This window comes from Marmota monax, unplaced genomic scaffold, assembly GCF_021218885.2.
Source record: "Marmota monax isolate L192 unplaced genomic scaffold, Marmota_monax_Labrador192_F-V1.1 WCK01_AAM20220418_F8-fsc00018, whole genome shotgun sequence".
Lineage (NCBI taxonomy): Eukaryota > Metazoa > Chordata > Mammalia > Rodentia > Sciuridae > Marmota > Marmota monax.
In genome coordinates, this window is record NW_026692201.1 from 23,757,070 (window position 1) to 23,774,838 (window position 17,769).

Genomic DNA, 17,769 nt, shown 5'->3' on the forward strand with positions numbered 1-17,769 from the left:
TTTTCAGAACTCATCACCTGTAAGTATGGTTTTAGTTTGGGAACAGAGAGCAAATAAATAATAGACAAAACTAAGTATGATCACTCACTCTGCAGAGTTCTCTTCTTAGGAAACATAATGTCTCAGTTGTTTCTACTTTTGCACAGGACAAGGTGCCAGGAACAAGCCAGGTAGGCTGCCTCATCGTTGTGTGCTCTGTGTGAGTAAAAACTGAGATATAAAAGGAAGCACTGGGGCTGGGGTTGTGGCTCAGCAGTAGCGCGCTTGTCTAGCACATGAGAGGCCCTGGGTTCAATCCTCAATATCACATAAAAAACAAATAAATAAAATAAAGTATTGTGTCCAACTACAACTAAAAATACTTTTAAAAAGACTATAAAAAAGGAAGCACTGAATCAGAGAGATGTTCATTTCCAGAAAAACCTCCCATCAGAATTTAGTGAAACAACACCCAATGATGATAGAATGCATTTCTTTAAAAACAACTGAATTCAAATTCAAAGAGGAAAAAGAAAATCCAGTATTTGAAAGCTTCAGTTTAAAAACAAAATAGAATATCTAACCTGATTTTAGCATGAATAACATTCAAATACTCAACTCATGCAAATTGCTTCTGCTTGTTGGCTGCATGCTGTTACCATAAGGTAATAGACAACTGGCTGAGGGCCTGGGGCCAGGTAATGCAAGCTCAGAGATAAGTGGCTGCTTTTCTGGGAATCTGGGCGCATCCATAAGATCATAAGAGAAGACTAATACATTTAAATGCTGGTTACAACTTTGTCTCATAAACTAGTATAGATTCATTCATGTTAATCAGATTGTGTTTGTTTCTGGGACAGCTGAAAAATTAAAATTTTTTGGATCTTTTCTGTGTGTGTGTTTTGGGGGGGGGTGTTTTACTGGAGATTGAACCCAGGGGTGTTCTACAACTGAGCTACATCCCCAGCTCTTTTTATTTTTGACACAGGCTCTTGCTATATTGCCCAGGATGGCCTCAAACTTGCGATCCTCCTGCCTTAGGCTTCTGAGTCACTGGAATTACAGACATGTGTCACTATATCTGGCTAGCTTTTTGTCTTCTTGTGAAGACTTGTCAATCTTAAGGACAGTTTCACGTGTGTTAAGCATATTCTAGATGGGTAACCTATAGACATAGAGTGAATAGGAGGACCCTATTTGTAAGTCTAAGAAGGTTCTAATATTCCTCAAATAATTGGTAGAAGCTGACATAGTAAAGAGCTATAATCAGCTCCATTTGGCAGATATTTTAAAAAGTGATATTTTTAATGCCTTGAGAAATTATGCTTCTTTCCTAGTCTAAGTAAGTTTGGCTTTTCCAGTCCATGACCTTGTGGAGGTTGTATGGTGATATGATACAATTTATTAAGGTAAAGTTACATTAATTGTTGAAGACTTTAACTTCCTTGGTTTTAAAAAATATTTTTTAGTTGTAGATGAACATAATAACTTTATTTTATTTAGGTTTTTGTTTTTGTTTTTATTTTATATTGTTCTGAGGATCAAACCCAGCACCTCCCATGTGCTAGGCAAGCACTTTACCACTGAGCCACTTGTTAGAAGTACAGTGGAGACTTGTAGACTCAGAGACATATCTGCTAACATATGTATCTAAACACCAGCCAATTCTATCACTTTGGTGCTAGGGGTCAGGTCTAAGAGTGGGTACCAGGAAAGGAGAGAAGTAATGTGTTTTGCAACTACTGTGTCTATTATAGGGGAAAGCATGTGGGTAATACTGTCATATCTTTTGAACAGTCTAGATTTGTAAGGTATGGGAAGAGTGAGGGTCCCCTTGGGATTGCTTTAGCTTGTCAAAATACTACAGAAAAAAAGATCAACATTATCAGACAGTGTCTATTGACCACATAAGAGCAAAAGGTTAGAACTTAGAAGTGATTGTAGGTGTCTGTGATGTGCTTTTGTATTCCCCTTTATTCAGTCAAGAAATATTCACTGAGCACCTATGTGTAGGCTCCGTGGTAAGTTAAGGAAACAATGAATTTCACCTGGCTGTTGACATTCTGGTGATTGGGCACAAGAGAGTAAACAGCCCATAACAATAGGGTATACTGTGTGCAAGAATAGGAATGCATCTAGAGTAACTGTCCTTGCATGTGAAAAATCAAGGAAGCCTTTAAAAAAAAATGATGTCTCTATTTAAATCTAAAGAACAAAAGTCGGACATGCCACAAGAAGAAACAGAAAACAGTCTTCAAGCCCACAAAGAATCTAGTGTCCTTAAGCAATAACTAAGGAGTTTGAGCCAAGGCATGGTAGGGGGTTTGGAGTGCAAGGAACAAAGAGGAGTGAGAACACTGAAGAATTTGGACTTTGTCTCTCTCTGAGGAAGAAACAAGGCGCCACTGGAGTTTTCAGCAGAGGAATTATGTCCTAAAATCATTCTGGTTGTAGCTGGGAAGTATTCAGAAGAGAAGAATCTGGACATGGAGAAAACTGATAAGAGAGAATATACAGATAAAGGTGAGTGATGGCTACAGCTTCAGCTGAAATAAGATAGCATTGATGAGGAGAAGTGGATTAATTCTGGAATTAATATGCAAGCATCGCTCTCACCCATGGAGGATCTGTTTACCACTTTCTGCTCCAGATTTCTGCAGAAACTGCCTCCACTTTAGGCCCTGCTTCCCACATGGCCCAACTTACCCCAAGGTTTCCAGCCATATGGTGGCCTGGTCAGGACAAAAGATGGGTGAGACCAGTGAAAATCTTAATTTTAGGGCTATAGAAATTGAGACAAAAAAATTTGGGACAATGAGCATTGGGATTTTGACCCAAATGAACTGTTTATGAATAAGCAGGAAAAAAAAACAACCCTCCATCTGATCCTCAAAGGAAGGGAAATGAAATAGATTATGGCAGAGACAAGAGGGAGTGTGCACTCGAGAGCTATCTACAACAACCATACCATTCTGAATGTTTGAGAATGAGTTTTATTTGTCTTATCTCCTGCCCTGTCTCTTAGCATTATTGCAGGACTCTATTACATAATTTAGGATTCATGCAGAATTAATTGAATGAATAGATTTGACATCTCTGAGCCTTTAGACAGTCTCTTACCTAATTTATATTTGCCTCAATTTATACATTTGAAAATAAGGATTTCCCTTTCCATCTCCATCATAGATTCAGTACTGCAGGTCTATGTTGAGCCAATGCATTTGTTAACTCCCTGGAAATCTTTATTTCCGCTAACAAAAAGTTTATGAGATGAAAGGAAAAAAAAGTTTATGAGATTGACTAAAGTATGGCCACATAGCCTATTTGGAGCCTTGTGATAAGACAAGTTGATAATGTTTTATTAAAGTGACATCATGTTGGTACTAATCATACTGTCATTTTGGATGCTGTTTTGGTTGTAGGGTAGAACATGACAAGTGGCTGCTCCATTTGACAGTAAGCTTAAAAGTAAGAGGGTGTTCAGAATTAATGTCCAAACTCCAGTCTTTTCAGAACAAATAGGCTCGTACAATTTGAAGACTCCAAAGCTAGTAAATGGAACTGAAAGCATCTTAGAGCTCCATGTTGACACCACATGGTCATAAACCCTTCAGACTCTACAAAGAGGTCGTAAAGCAAATTGCTTCTTCACAAGTAAACCGATTAAAGGGAGACAGAGCTTAGACATCTTGGAGCCTAATGAGGGTGTTTCAGGGAAATGATGCTCCTTTTCTAGAACAAATAATAAATTTTTGTTATGTGTGAGAAACAGAATTGCTCATAGGAATAAAGTACAGGGACAGAGTAGGCATTATGTTCTATTTTCAGTAACACTGGGCTGAGAATCCAGAGTCCTAGGGTTGATGTTAACTGATTGATCCGGGGCAAGTAAGCTAACCACTCTACTTGCCTTTTCTTATTTGTAAATAAGAAAGTCCATACATTCAAGAGACATTTGTTGAGTAAATGTCATTAGCCAGCTACTTTTACATTTGTTTTCTGTCTTTATTCTCACAAGAATCCCATGAGAAGAGCATTATTATTAATTCATAGTAACAAGTGCTCTCATGCTCTACAAATTTAAATGTCATGCCTGAGGTTATGTAGCTGCTGGATTCAGCCCCAGTGTTTTCCAAATCTAGTGTTATTACTGCCACAGTAAGCTCCCTTTCATATTGTTCAATTGCATTCATTAATTGCATTTATAATGTTTACTATTTCATAGGTGTTATTACCCAATTTCCTAAGTGTATGTTTATTGTTTCAGAGAAACCATATCTTCAAAGACAAGGATCCCAGTGTTTATATCTTTGGAATAACTTCTTTACTTTCCACAATACAAAATATTGACTTTCATTCATTCATTCATTACTTAAAAAAATTTGAATTAAGTGCCTATTATGTGTCAGGCATTATTCTTGGTGTTTGAACTATAATAATGAACAAAACAGATTATATTACTGGCCTCATTCGCTGATGTTCTAACGGATGGAGAAGTAAATAATTCATGTGATGCATGACAACACTTCGGTTAAGAAAGGAACACATAAACAAGAGTGGTCCAATAAGATTATAACAGAGATAGAAAGCTCTTATTGCCTAGTGACAATGTCTCTATCATAGTGTGATAGCACAACAGAACTACTTTATGATGGCATAAACAGACCTGGCCATTCATATGAAGATATGTACAGTACATAATACTTGGTAATGATAAGATGATGATGTTACTAAACTTTAAAACATTATTTTATAGTACTCCTCTTCTACTTATAAAATGCTTTACTATAAAATAGAACAGCATGTCACAGTGGTAATAGCCTCATACATTTTGTTTCCTATGTCTCTTGATAGCATTGCTTTCTCTTGTGCTAGATTTAGTTTTGTAATGTTTTGTTCCTTATAACTTTACAAGTAATAGGCATCTATATATATATATATATATATATATATATATATATATATATATATATATGTATGTGTCTGTGTATATATATATATATATATATATATATACACATCTATATGTACTATATAGTTTAGGTTTGTAGCACACAATCTAGGTTTGTGTATACAAATAAGAAGTGGCACAAACTATGAAATATGTTAAGAGGTGCTAAGTACAATTAAAGTGTAGAGCAGGCAAAAGAGGATCAAGAATGTGGCAGGGAGAGTCAGTTCACAAGTTTAAACAATGATATCAAGGTAGGATGCATTCACACCTGCATATCTCTTGCCTACATTCATTTAGGAATGCCCTCTGACAAGGCTTGGCTTTGCTAACGGACAAGAGAGAGATGGCACCAGGTTTTGGCCTTAGCCCAAAATTCACTGACAGACATTCATTTCCCAGCAGAGAACTTTGGATCAATGTATTCCATATTCATCTACAAAAACACCAGCAGTAAAAGGTAGAAGCGACCAAGGCATAACCTGAATTTATGTTATGCCCTCTAATACAGGCAGCTCAGCATCAGAGCCCGGGGCTTAAGGTAATGCTGACCCTAGTTAGAAAAAACATGAGCCCATGAACCTCACAGATGTGGAATCAATATCAAGGTAACTAGCTACAAGGAATTTTACACATCTTTCAGCTAAATCAGAAGCCTAAAGGGCAAATGCTGCTCTAGAGAACATTAGTCAGATTTGTGGTGCTGACTCAAGGAGTTTAGGTCTATAAACCAATGCATGCATTAGAAGGAGACATCAGTATGACAGTTTTTCATTGGTGACAGTCACAATCCTGATTCAGTCTGGTTCTAGTTGATATTCATGGAAAAATGCTAGATTGGCTGTACTGTCATCAGTGATCATTTTGTTTTTATTTTATGCTTTCTTTTTACTTTTGTTTCCACAGTTTTGTAATACTTTATTTTCTATCTTTGTTCTATTGTATGCCTTTTCTTTTTTATCCTTCATTTCCTTTTACAAGTTACTACCAGCATTTTTTTTTCCTGGCTTGCCTTTTCTCTTGTTTTCATCTTTATACTTGTTTCCTTTCTCCCTCCCTCCTTCCCTTCCTTAAATATTTATTGTGCATCTACCATTTTCAGGGCTAGGCATTATGCTGAGTGCTGCATAACAGCAGTAAAAATAGAAGCCCTCTATTATGGAGCTACTTGTCTTCTATGAGAGACAGTATTGTACTTATAAATCCACAAATGAATCTGCACTCATGAACACTGTGCATTTTATATTCAGAAGACAAGGTGCTGTAAGGCAGGAGACCTGATATACCCTAGAGGCAGGGAAGACCTCCCTGACTTAGGGACATTATTCTAAGTCTTGGAAGAAGCAGGAGAACTACCCAGGCCAATGCCTGGGAAGAGTCTTCAGAGACAGGAACCACCATGAGAAAAACATTAGGAAGGGGAAGAGTTTGGAGTATGAGGAAATGTCCAATGACCACTGTGAGTAGATGGAATTGTAGAAGACAGAGCCAGGTGCAGGGAGAAGGGAAATTCCAGAGACCTTTCCCCTTAGCACCCTCTTGTTTCCACATACCCATTTATCTTAGCCACAAAGTAATTGAATATATCATTTTTCTACATTAATAAATGAGAAAAATAAGTATAAGACAGAACATGATGAAAGTGAAAAATGTAACAAACAAACAAAAATCCTTTGACAACTAGAGATTTGAGAATTGAGAAGTTCAAACATACCCAAAGCACCTGAAGGTAGATACTATGATTTTCTGTGGCACATGAATTGGCCTGCTTGCTCAGATACACAGCATGTGAGAGATTTATAGTTATAAGTGTTATAGATTTGAACACGACTTCCATGTGTCTGTAGTGTGTGTCATATGCACACCTGTGAATAAGTATATGCTCAAAGGTAATAGGTATGCCTAATTCACAGTTAAATATTTTGTTGTACATTAAAACAAAACAAAATAAAATAAACATTATTTGGCAGGCATGGTTATGCATGCCTGTAATCCCAGCAATTTGTGAGGTTGAGGCAGGAGATTTTGAGTTCAAAGCAGCCTCAGCAACTTAGCCAGAAACTTAGCAACTCTGACTCTGTCTGTAAATAAAATATAAAAAGGGGCTGGGGATGTGGCTCAGTGGTTAAATACCTTATACCAAAACAAAAACAAACAAACAAAAAACACATTATTTTATTTCAGTAGTCTTGTGCATATTAAATGCTCTTTGGTGCTTTTATTGTCAAAGTGTTCTTTTCTTCACTTTTTAAAGAAGTATGAGAAAGCATATACAGAAAGAATGACATATGTGTATATGTACAAGTTTTACTTATTTATGGACAAACAACTGGGTGATGTTTCATGGTTTCCATTTTAATTGGCTCAATGTATATAAGTGATAGAAATACAAACTGTGGTAAAATACAATCCTGCAGTTCTAAGAAATAAAAATGTCATATATCATGAACCAGATCACAGAACTCTCTTTAGGTGCAAGCAAAAGAAAAATGTATGCAACTTCAGAAATAAATATGCATTCTCCCCAGATGTAACACTTTTGTTATATGACTTTGAATAATTTATGAAAAATCATTTTGCCCTAATATGTGTTTTGAGCAGAATGATTTAGGAAATAATTTCATTTTATACTTTTCCTTTGCAAAAAAATTTATTTATTAGAAGATAATAATAAAAGAGATAATTCTTTTTTAAATTGATTTTATTTTTCAAATATATGACAGTGGAATGCATTACAATTCTTATTACACATATAGAGCACAATTTTTCATATTTTTGTATATAAAGTAGGTTCACACCAATTTATGTTTTCATACGTGTACTTTGGATAATGATGTCCATCACATTCCACCATCATTGCTAACCCCTTGCCCTCTCTCTTCCCCTCCCACCCCTATGCCCTATCTATAGTTCGTCTATTCCTCCCATGCTCTACCTCCCTACCCCATTATGAGTCAGTCACCTTATATCAGAGAAAACATTCGGCATCTGTTTTTGGGGATTGGCTAACTTCACTTAGAATTATCCTCTCCAACTCCGTCCATTTACCTGCAATTGCCATGATTTTATTCTTTTTTTGCTGAGTAATATTCCATTGTGTATATATACCACATATTTTTTTATCTGTTCATTTACTGAAGGGCACCTAAGTTGGTTCCACAGTTTAGCTATTGTGAATTGTGCTGCTATAAACATTGATGTGGCTGTGTCCCTGTAGTATGCTGTTTTTAAGTCCTTTGGGTATAGACTGAGGAGAGGGACAGCTGGGTCAAATGGTGGTTCCATTCCCAGTTTTCCAAAGAATTTCCATACTGCTTTCCATATTGGCTGCACCAATTGACAGTCCCATGAGCAATGTATGAGTGTACCTTTTTCCCTACATCCTCACCAACACTTATTGTTGTTTGTCTCCATAATAGCAGCCATTCTGACTGGAGTGAGATAAAAACCTTAGAGTATTTTTAATTTGCATTTCTCTAATTGCTACCGATGATGAACATTTTTTTTCATGTATTTGTTGATTAATTGAACATTATCTTCTGAGAAGGGTCTCTTCAAGTCTTTGGCCCATTTATTGATTGGATTATTTGTTTTTTGGTGCTTAGCTTTTTGAGTTCTTTATGTACCCTAGAGATTAGTGGTCTATCTCATGTGCGAGGGGTAAAAATTTGCTCCCAAGATGTAGGCTCTCTATTCACCTCACAGATTGTTTCTTTTTCTGAGAAGAAACTTGTAAGTTTGAGTCCATCCCATTTATTGATTGTTGGTTTTAGGGTCTAATCCCACATGACAAAGTTTAGGACATACTTTTTCTTCTATTAGATGTAGAGTCTCTGGTTTAATTCCTAGGTTCTTGAGTTGAGATTTGTGCATGGTGAGAGAAAGGAATTTAATTTCATTTTGTTGCATATGGATCTCCAGTTTTCCGAGCACCGTTTGTTGAAGAGGCTACCTGTTCTGCAATGCATATTTTTGGCTCCTAAGATAATTGTAATTTTGTTGGTTAGTCTCTGTGTCCTCTATTCTGTATCATTGGGTCACCAGTCTGTTTGGGTGCCAATACCATTGATGTTTTTGTTACTATTGCTCTGTAGTATAGTTTAAGGTCTGGTGTAGTGATGCCACCTGCTTCATTCTTCATGCTAACGATTGCTTTAGCTATTATGGGTTTCTTATTTTTCCAGAACAATTTCATGATTTCCTTTTCTGTTTCTATGAGGAATGTCATTGGGATTTTGATCGGAATTGCATTAAATCTCTATAGTGCTTTTGGAAGCATGGTCATTTTGATAATGTTAATTCTGCCTATCCAAGAGCAACATAGCAACGTAGATTTTCCCATCTTCTAAGGTTTTCTTTAGGGTTCTGTAGTTTTCATTGTATAGATCTTTCACCCCTTTCATTAAGTTGATCCCAAGTTTTTTTTTGTTTGTTTGTTTTGTTTTGTTTTGGGTTTTTTTGAGGCTATTGCAAATGGGGTAGTTTTCCTCATTTCCTTCTCAGAGGATTTGTCACTGACATACATAAATGCCTTTGATTTATGGGTGTTGATTTTATATACTGCTACTTTGCTGAATTCATTTACTACTTCTAGAAGTTTTCTGGTGGAGATTTTTGGGTCTTCTAGGTATAGAGTCATATTGTCAGCAAATGGTGCTAATTTATGTTCTTTGTTTTCTATACATATCCCATTAATTTCTTTCATCTATGTCATTGTTCTGACCAGTGTTTCAAGAAGTATGTTAAATATAAAGTGGTGAAACAGGGTATCCCTATCTTGTTCCAGTTTTTAGAGGGAATGCTTTCAATTTTTTTCCATTTAGAATGATATTGGCCTGGGGCTTAGCATAGACAGCCTTTATAATGTTGAGATATGTTCCTGTTTTCCCTAGTTTTTCTAGTGTTTTGAACATGAAGGGGTGCTGTATTTTGTCAAATGCTTTTTCTGCATCTATTGAGATAATCATATGATTCTTATCTTTGAGTCTATTGATGCGATGAATTACATTTATTGATTTTCTTATGTTGAACCAACCTTGCATCCCTGGGATGAATCCCACCTGATCATAGTGCATGATCTTTTTGATATGTTTTTGTATTCAATTTGCCAGAATTTTATTGAGAATTTTTGCATCTATGTTCACTAGAGATATTGGTCTAAAGTTTTCTTTCTTTGATGTGTCTTTGCCTGGTTTTGGAATCAGGGTGATATTGGCCTCATAGAATGAGTTTGGAAGTGCTGCCTATTTTTCTATTTCCTGAAATAAATTGAAGAGTATTAGTATTAGTCTTCTTTAAAGGACTTGTATAACTCAGCTGTGTATCCATCAGGTCCTGGGCTTTTCTTGGTTGATAGGCTTTTGATGGCATCTTCTATCTCATCACTTGATATTGGTCTGTTTAAATTGTGTATATCTTCCTGATTCAATCTGGGCAAATCATATGACTTAAGAAATTTGTTCATGCCTTCAATATCTTCTATTTTACTGGAGTATAAGTTTTCAAAATAATTTCTAATTATCGTCTGTATTTCTACATTGTCTGTTGTGATATTAACTTTTTCATCCCATATGCTGGTAATTTGAATTTTCTCTCTCCTTCTGTTCTTTAGTGTAGCTAAGAGTCCATCACTTTTATTTATTTTTGAAAGAACCAGATTTTTGTTTTGTCAATTTTTTAAATTGTTTCTTTTGTTTTGATTTCAGCTCTAATTTTAATTATTTCTTGACTTTTACTGCTTTTGCTATTGATTTATTCTTCTTTTTCTAGGGCTTTGAGATATAATGTGAGGTCATTTATTTCTTGACTTTTTCTTCTTTTAAGGAATGAACTCCGATCCAATGAACTTTCCTCTCAGTACTGCTTTCATGGTGTCCCAGAGATTTCAATATTGCCGCAGTCTGGCTGGGCACAAAATCACGAGCCACTCACAGCCTTGTAGATTCAAACAGCAATTCTTTATTCCCGAACTATCACCGGCACTCTACACGCACGTTCTGGGGGAAATCCACCAGCACTCTACATCCCAAATACTCTCTCAATCCCACAAGAACTCAACGGGAACTCAAGGAGCTGGCGGGCACCTGAGGCAGCAGGATATGCCCTATTCCCAGCAGGAATCACCTTAAACCTGGAACCGCCCTAAACCTGGATCCGCCCTGGTCCTTGAGCAGGGTCACCTTACCCAAACTTCATGCAATGTCACTGCAAATGACCTGGGTCCAAGGCAAGCCCATTTCCACAATGGAGAGTCCTTCCTCTAAGCAACATGGGGTAGGCTGACAAGGAAATTGCCATGTGTCGTACCTACTTAGCTATGGCTCTCAGCACAATATGTTGCTCTATGTTCTCATTTACCTCTAAGAATTTTTTACTCTCCTCCTTGATATCTTCTGCCACCCATTGTTCATTCAGTAGCATATTGTTTAGTGTCCAGGCATTGAAATAATTTTTATTTTTTATTTTGTCATTGATTTCTAATTTCATTCCATTATGATCTGATAAAATGCATTGTAGTATCTCTACTATTTTGTATTTTCTAAGAGTTGCTTTGTGGAATATTATATGGTCTACTTTAGAGAAGTATCCATGTGCTGCTGAGAAGACAGTGTATCTGCTTGATATAGGTTGAAAATTGAGAATACTGTATATGTTTCCATTTTATTATTTTATTTTATTTTTATTTTTTTAAAGAGAGAGTGAGAGAAGAAGAGAGAGAGAGAGAGAGAGAATTTTAATATTTATTTTTTAGTTATTGGCGGACACAACGTCTTTGTTTTGTATGTGGTGCTGAGGATCGAACCCGGCCGCACGCATGCCAGGCGAGTGCGCTACCACTTGAGCCACATCCCCATCCCCAATATGTTTCCATTTTAAATGATTTATTATAAAATAGGATAAAAGTCAAGTTTATTGGGAAGGTAAAGAGTTATATGGTACACTTAGTAGACTTAACCTGCCTATTGGGTATCTAGAGAGAGAAATTAAATTTGAGGGCTTAGTGATTGTAGAAAAGGTCTGGGTATAAGAGATGGGTTTGGAAATCACTGTCATATGAGTACACATTTCCTACAGAATCACAGAAGTTCAATCTCATGTAATGAGAAAAGCAATGGGGCAAATTTATAGTGTAGAATTGACCTTATTGTTTGATAACTATGTCATTTAGATGTCACTTAGCCCAATTTCTTTTTGATGCCTCAGAGACACTCTTACCTCCTTTAAAAATTTATTATGAGAGTTAAACAAATCAATACAAGCAAAATAATTTGAAACTCATATATATATATGTATATATATGTATCTCTCTCTCTCTATGTGTGTGTGTGTGTGTATATATATATATATATATATATATATATATATATATATTATCCATCACTCCAGTATTCACCATGAGCAAGGAATTTTGGGGACTAAAAGTGAGGGATTTAGGCATGTCTGAAGATTTCCTTGGAAATGTCCTTAGACTTGGTTCCTAGGTTTATCTTCATGTCTTCAGAGCCTGGGAATTCCTTTTTCATATAATATGCAGTCATCTGGAAAATGAATTTTGAAGAATGCCTGGTATACAATTAAAGACCTGTAATTTTTTTTAAAGATCCTCCATGTACACAAGCAATATAAAAATAATGATGTTACCCTCTTCTGAACTTTCTGAATCTTCCTCTCAAATTCATAATACCACCTCTAACTAGTGTTTGATGAGCCTGCTTTTCTGGTATACCTTCCTATAACTGGGCATACTTTTACTAAAGAAATATCTTTACTATTAAGGGATCATGCCTTTTCTTTGATCTTCCTTTACATTTCTCCTATAATGACTTTTTCTCCATCTTTGCCTATCAAAATCCTCACTAGGTTTAAAAACCATTTCAAATATCTTTTTCAGGAGCACCACCATGAGTATAACTTTATGTTTATGACAAATTACACTCTGTGTTATTTGCACTTTCTGATTTTTCTGCCCATTTGTGAGTTCCTCAAATATATGGACTCCATTATTTCATTCCTCCATTGCTCCTGACCCAGTGTCCTGGACATGATACATAAAGGAATTTGATCAGACAAAACAAATTCCAGAAAGGTGATAGAAATGATTCTATCCAATCAGAAAAAAGCACTTTATACCTTTGGAATTTTGCCTTAGTCAACTGTGTCTAACCAAAAAAATAAAAATTAAAATTTTAATTAAAATATAAGAAAAATCTTTCAAGATAATTTGAAGCATCATGAAATGAATATATGAAATACTAAAAATCTACCAACAATCCTGCAAGAATTATTAAAGTTTCCTTTTCTTCCCAAAGCTCTTTGACAATGTGTGAAAAGCAAGAAGAATCTTGGTAATGTAGGAAATTTTCACTTGTAACAACTTCTTTCCAAATTGGGTCCTGAATCACTTTTGCCTGTGGTATTAAATCTATTGCTCAATTTACAGTGATATGTTGAAATGTCTCAAAAGACTAAAACTATACTTGAGATGTATGCCTCTTTGGCCTTTATCTCTAAAGGATTTTCATTGCTTGCTTTTAGCACTTTATAAATGCAGAGATGTGGTATGTCAAGAGACTAGTTGCTGCTGACAAGGGTAGGATTGTGAAAGTGGATTGATAATATTCTCGTACTGGGATAACCACATAAGCCAGCAGCATAAGTTATGACCTGCTAAATCAACTGACTCACTTGGATAGGCACTTATAGCCAATATTTGCTTGCTGTGTATTATATCATACTTTTCTTAGAATTTTATTTTTTAAGTGGCTCCTGGGTACAGAATATGAGACAGTGTATCAGGCACTGTAAAACATATTTATAGAATGAGGAACTATGTACATGTCATATGTCATGGATTATATATGGAAGAATTATTAATACCCATGAGTAGAGTATTCAAGCCAAGTGCTTGGCAGTTAAAAAGTTTCATTCTGGAAAGCCTCATAATTCCTGTTTTATTCCCAAGTAGTTTATGATGCATTCCTATTGAAAGGACTGATATAATCTGTACCTCATATCTCTACTCTCTTGGACCCAGGGAAGACTGACTTAAATTCAATTGGTTATTTACTGTTGATTTATTGTTGCTCAGGATGACGTAAGAATGAACAAGCATTTTCCTCCATTATAGGTCATATGCCAGCTAGTTGCTTTGAAAAGGGACTCTAAAAAGGCAGTTCAAAGCAAGGACAGGAATAGAGAGAGATGGAGAGTAGCTAAGGTACCAAAGTTATGGCATGAGTAGGGAAGAGTCATGCCTCCTCTGAGAGGGCAAGCGACTATCAAGAGTTTCTATTTAAATATTAGAACAGTTCTTAGATGCCAGGAAATATGATACTTTTGAAAATTCTTAGACATATCACTTCAGTCTCTCTGATATCCAGGTAGGGAAGGCTCCAATGCAAGAAAACACAAATTTATTGTTTCCTCTTTCCCGGTCATCTCTCCTTTTCCCTTAAAATATGATGGGAAGTGGACAAAGAGGAATCTGGGAAATGGAAATTAATAAAGGCTTGAGAATTCTGCAAAGAACGTTAACTGGGAATGCCAAACCTGTTCTTAAGTAATAAATGGTTTAATACTTTAGACATTTCTGCTACAGTGTAAATTTCCCTATGAGATAGCTCTGTCACATAGAGTCATATAGAATCATGTCTCAATATACAAAATTTATAAATAAAAATTCTCAATACCCAAGATATAATTATAATTACAGATTAAATTTCCCTTGCAGATTTCCTAGTAAAAGTTAATCTTTGTCTTTTGCTTTAATTATGGATAAAGACTGGAAATCATGCTTCTACCTCTTCTCACCAAGGGCAGCTAAAAGTTCATTAATCAAGTTCAAAATTTAGTATTTAAAGAAAGAGGCCTGATACAAATTTGATGTACTTTTTTAAATAATTGAAAGGTTAATATTTTCATGATGGTTTCAGAGCTGAGTATATGCCAAAAGAATGTTCTGCCTGTCTCTCTGGAGTTGTTCTGTCTTCTGTCTGTCCTTGCTCATGTTGCTTTCATTGTCCTTAACTCAGGAAGATTCAGCAATTTCACATTCAAAGAAAATGCATGATGCACTCCGCTAAGCTCTTTCTCTATATAGCTGACTATTGTGGCAAGTGGCTTACATAGGGGATCTGTGTCTTTATTCATTTGGAGAGTCACAGAATGTGTATGACTAAAACCCTGGCATTATGTTTAGAGGTATGTCTTATTGTTCTCATATAACCCCATCTTTTTCAGCTTAATTGATCCTGCTCTTATTCAAACAGCACAAAGGGAGACAACCAATAAAGGCAATAAACTTCAGGGCCAAGTTGCATACTTTTACAGAGCTGCTGTCAGGCAGATTTATAACTGACAGCATTATGCAGGGAATGGGAAAAAAGATAAGGGTTAAAAGAACCATTCTTTCAATGAGCCAATGAGATAAGGGGGTTGAATGTGTGAACAAACTGGACCTCTTAGGTACAGACAAACTAAAATGCAGTTTAACAGTTACAATACATAGAATATTGTTAACTCATGAGTACTCATCAATTGAAAATTTGCATTAATGCTTAGAATGGAGAACGTGGTGTTGTAGACTTTGTGACAGTGAGGCTTTTATATCAATCTTTTTTGATAAAAAGGTGAAAAAATGTGACTAATTTTTATTTATGTACAGTTTAATTGAGTTTTGTTTTTGTCAAAGAAAAATAAAGGTTAGGACACTTAAACTTTTTTTTCCATAGTGGCTAAACTGATACATATATGAAACATAATGTTACTCACTGCTGAAAAGGTTAGCAGTTGGGCACTAAACCAAAAAAAAAAATTAAAAACTGTCTCAGTGAACAATGTGGAGGGCCAGAGTCAGGCAGAGGAGAAGCACAGAGAGAATCAGAGCTACAGCAACTTGATATGTGCACACTCAAAACCACACACATACTTAGATGCGCACACCTGCACCAGTAAGAATCACTGAGAACAAATTTAGCACATGTCAAACTCATATGTGAAAAGATAAATAGTCTGACAGGAAATTCACTGCCTCATACTTTTAAAATATTAATTTTGCAAGAAAGTAATCAATCTTATTTAAGAACAGTGTTGTAGAATATAAATTTTGTTTGTGTTGGCATTTGTCATTGAAATTTGTCTGGGTACTTTCTAAGAGTCTTTAATCTCTACATATCTCTATTTATTCTGATTTTAGCTTATCTTGACACTTTTAGATATGGCTGAGGATGGCCTTAATTTATTGTGACTTTTTTAGTGAATAGAATTAGAGGTACACAATTCTTGAACATTTGATGAAACTTGTGACTTTTCATCTTAGAATTAGCATAGTTCAGAATATTATATCCATTAAAAGAGTATTCTTACTATTAAGATAAGAAAATACACTACCACTTCTATTCAATATAGTACTTGACGCTTTAGCCAGAGCAACTAGACAAAAGAAAAAATAATAGGGATAAAACTAGGAAAGGAATAACTTAAACTATCAGTATTCACAAATAATTCATAGTATTATCATATAGTTAGAATCTTCTAAAATCCCTATCAAAAGATTTCTAGAGCTGATAAACAAATTTAGCAAAGTTACAAGGATATAAAGGCAATATATAAAAATCGATATTTTTTTCTAGATACAGACAGGAACCTGATAAGAAAGAAAGAAGAAAAAAATTATTCACACTAGCCATTAAAAAAAATTGAAAGCATTCCCTCTAAAAACTGGAACAATATAGGGATGCCCTCTTTCACCACTTCTATTTAACATAGTTTTTGAAACACTGGCCAGAGCAATTAGACAGACTAAAGAAATTAAAGGAATGTGGATAGGTAAAGAAGAACTCAAATTAGCACTATTTACTAATGATATGATTCTATACCTAGAAGACCCAAAAAATTCCCCCAGAAAACTTCTAGAACTAGTAAATGAATTCAGCAAAGTAGCAGGATACAAAATCAAAACCCATAAATCAAAAGCATTCCTGTATATCAGTGACAAATCCTCGGAAAGGGAAACGAGGAAAACTACCCCATTTATAATAGCATAAAAAGTTAAAATACCTGGGAATCAACTTAACAAAAAAGGTGAAAGACTTCTAAAGTGAAAACTACAGAACACTAAAAAAAGAAATTAAAGAAGACCTTAGAAGATGGAAAGTGCTATGTTGTTCTTGGATAAGCAGAACTAATATTGTCAATATGACGATACTACCAAAAGTACTATACAGATTTAATGCAATTCCAATCAAAATCCCAATGACATTCCTCATAGAAATAAAAAAGCAATCATGAAATTCATCTGAAAATAATAAGATATCCAGAATAGCTAAAGCAATATTTAGCAGGAAGAGTGAAACAGGTGACATCACTATGCCAGACTTTAAACTACACAACAGAACAATAGTAACAAAACAGCATTGTATTGGCACCAAAATAAACTTGTAGACTAATGGTACAGGATAGAGGATACAGAGACTATCCCAGATAATTACAGTTATCTTATATTTGACAAAGGCACCAAAAATGTACATTGGAGAAAAGATAGCCTCTTCAACAAATAATGCTGGGAAAATTGGAAATCCTTAGGCAACAAAATGAAACTAAACCTTTATCTCTCACCATGCATAAAACTCAAGTCAAAGTGGATCAAGGACCTAGGAATTAAACCAGAGACACTACATCTATTAGAAGAAATAGTAGGCCCAAATCTCCATCATGTGGAATTAGGCCCCAACTTCCTTAATAAGACTCCGATAGTGCAAGAATTGATATCAAGAATCAATAAATGGGATGGATTCAAACTAAAAAGCTTCTCAGCAAAAGAAATAATCAGTGAGGTGAAT

The 17,769-nt window shown here is 35.3% G+C and overlaps 1 long non-coding RNA gene across 1 annotated transcript in view; it reads left to right on the plus strand.

The window, feature by feature from the left end:
- Positions 1-2,385: 2,385 nt before the first annotated feature.
- Positions 2,386-17,769, plus strand: part of LOC131423582 (uncharacterized) — a 36,019-nt gene continuing 20,635 nt past the window's right edge. The window contains exon 1 of the long non-coding RNA XR_009225311.1: positions 2,386-2,502. This is a non-coding gene — a long non-coding RNA (uncharacterized LOC131423582). The remainder of the gene's footprint in view (positions 2,503-17,769) is intronic.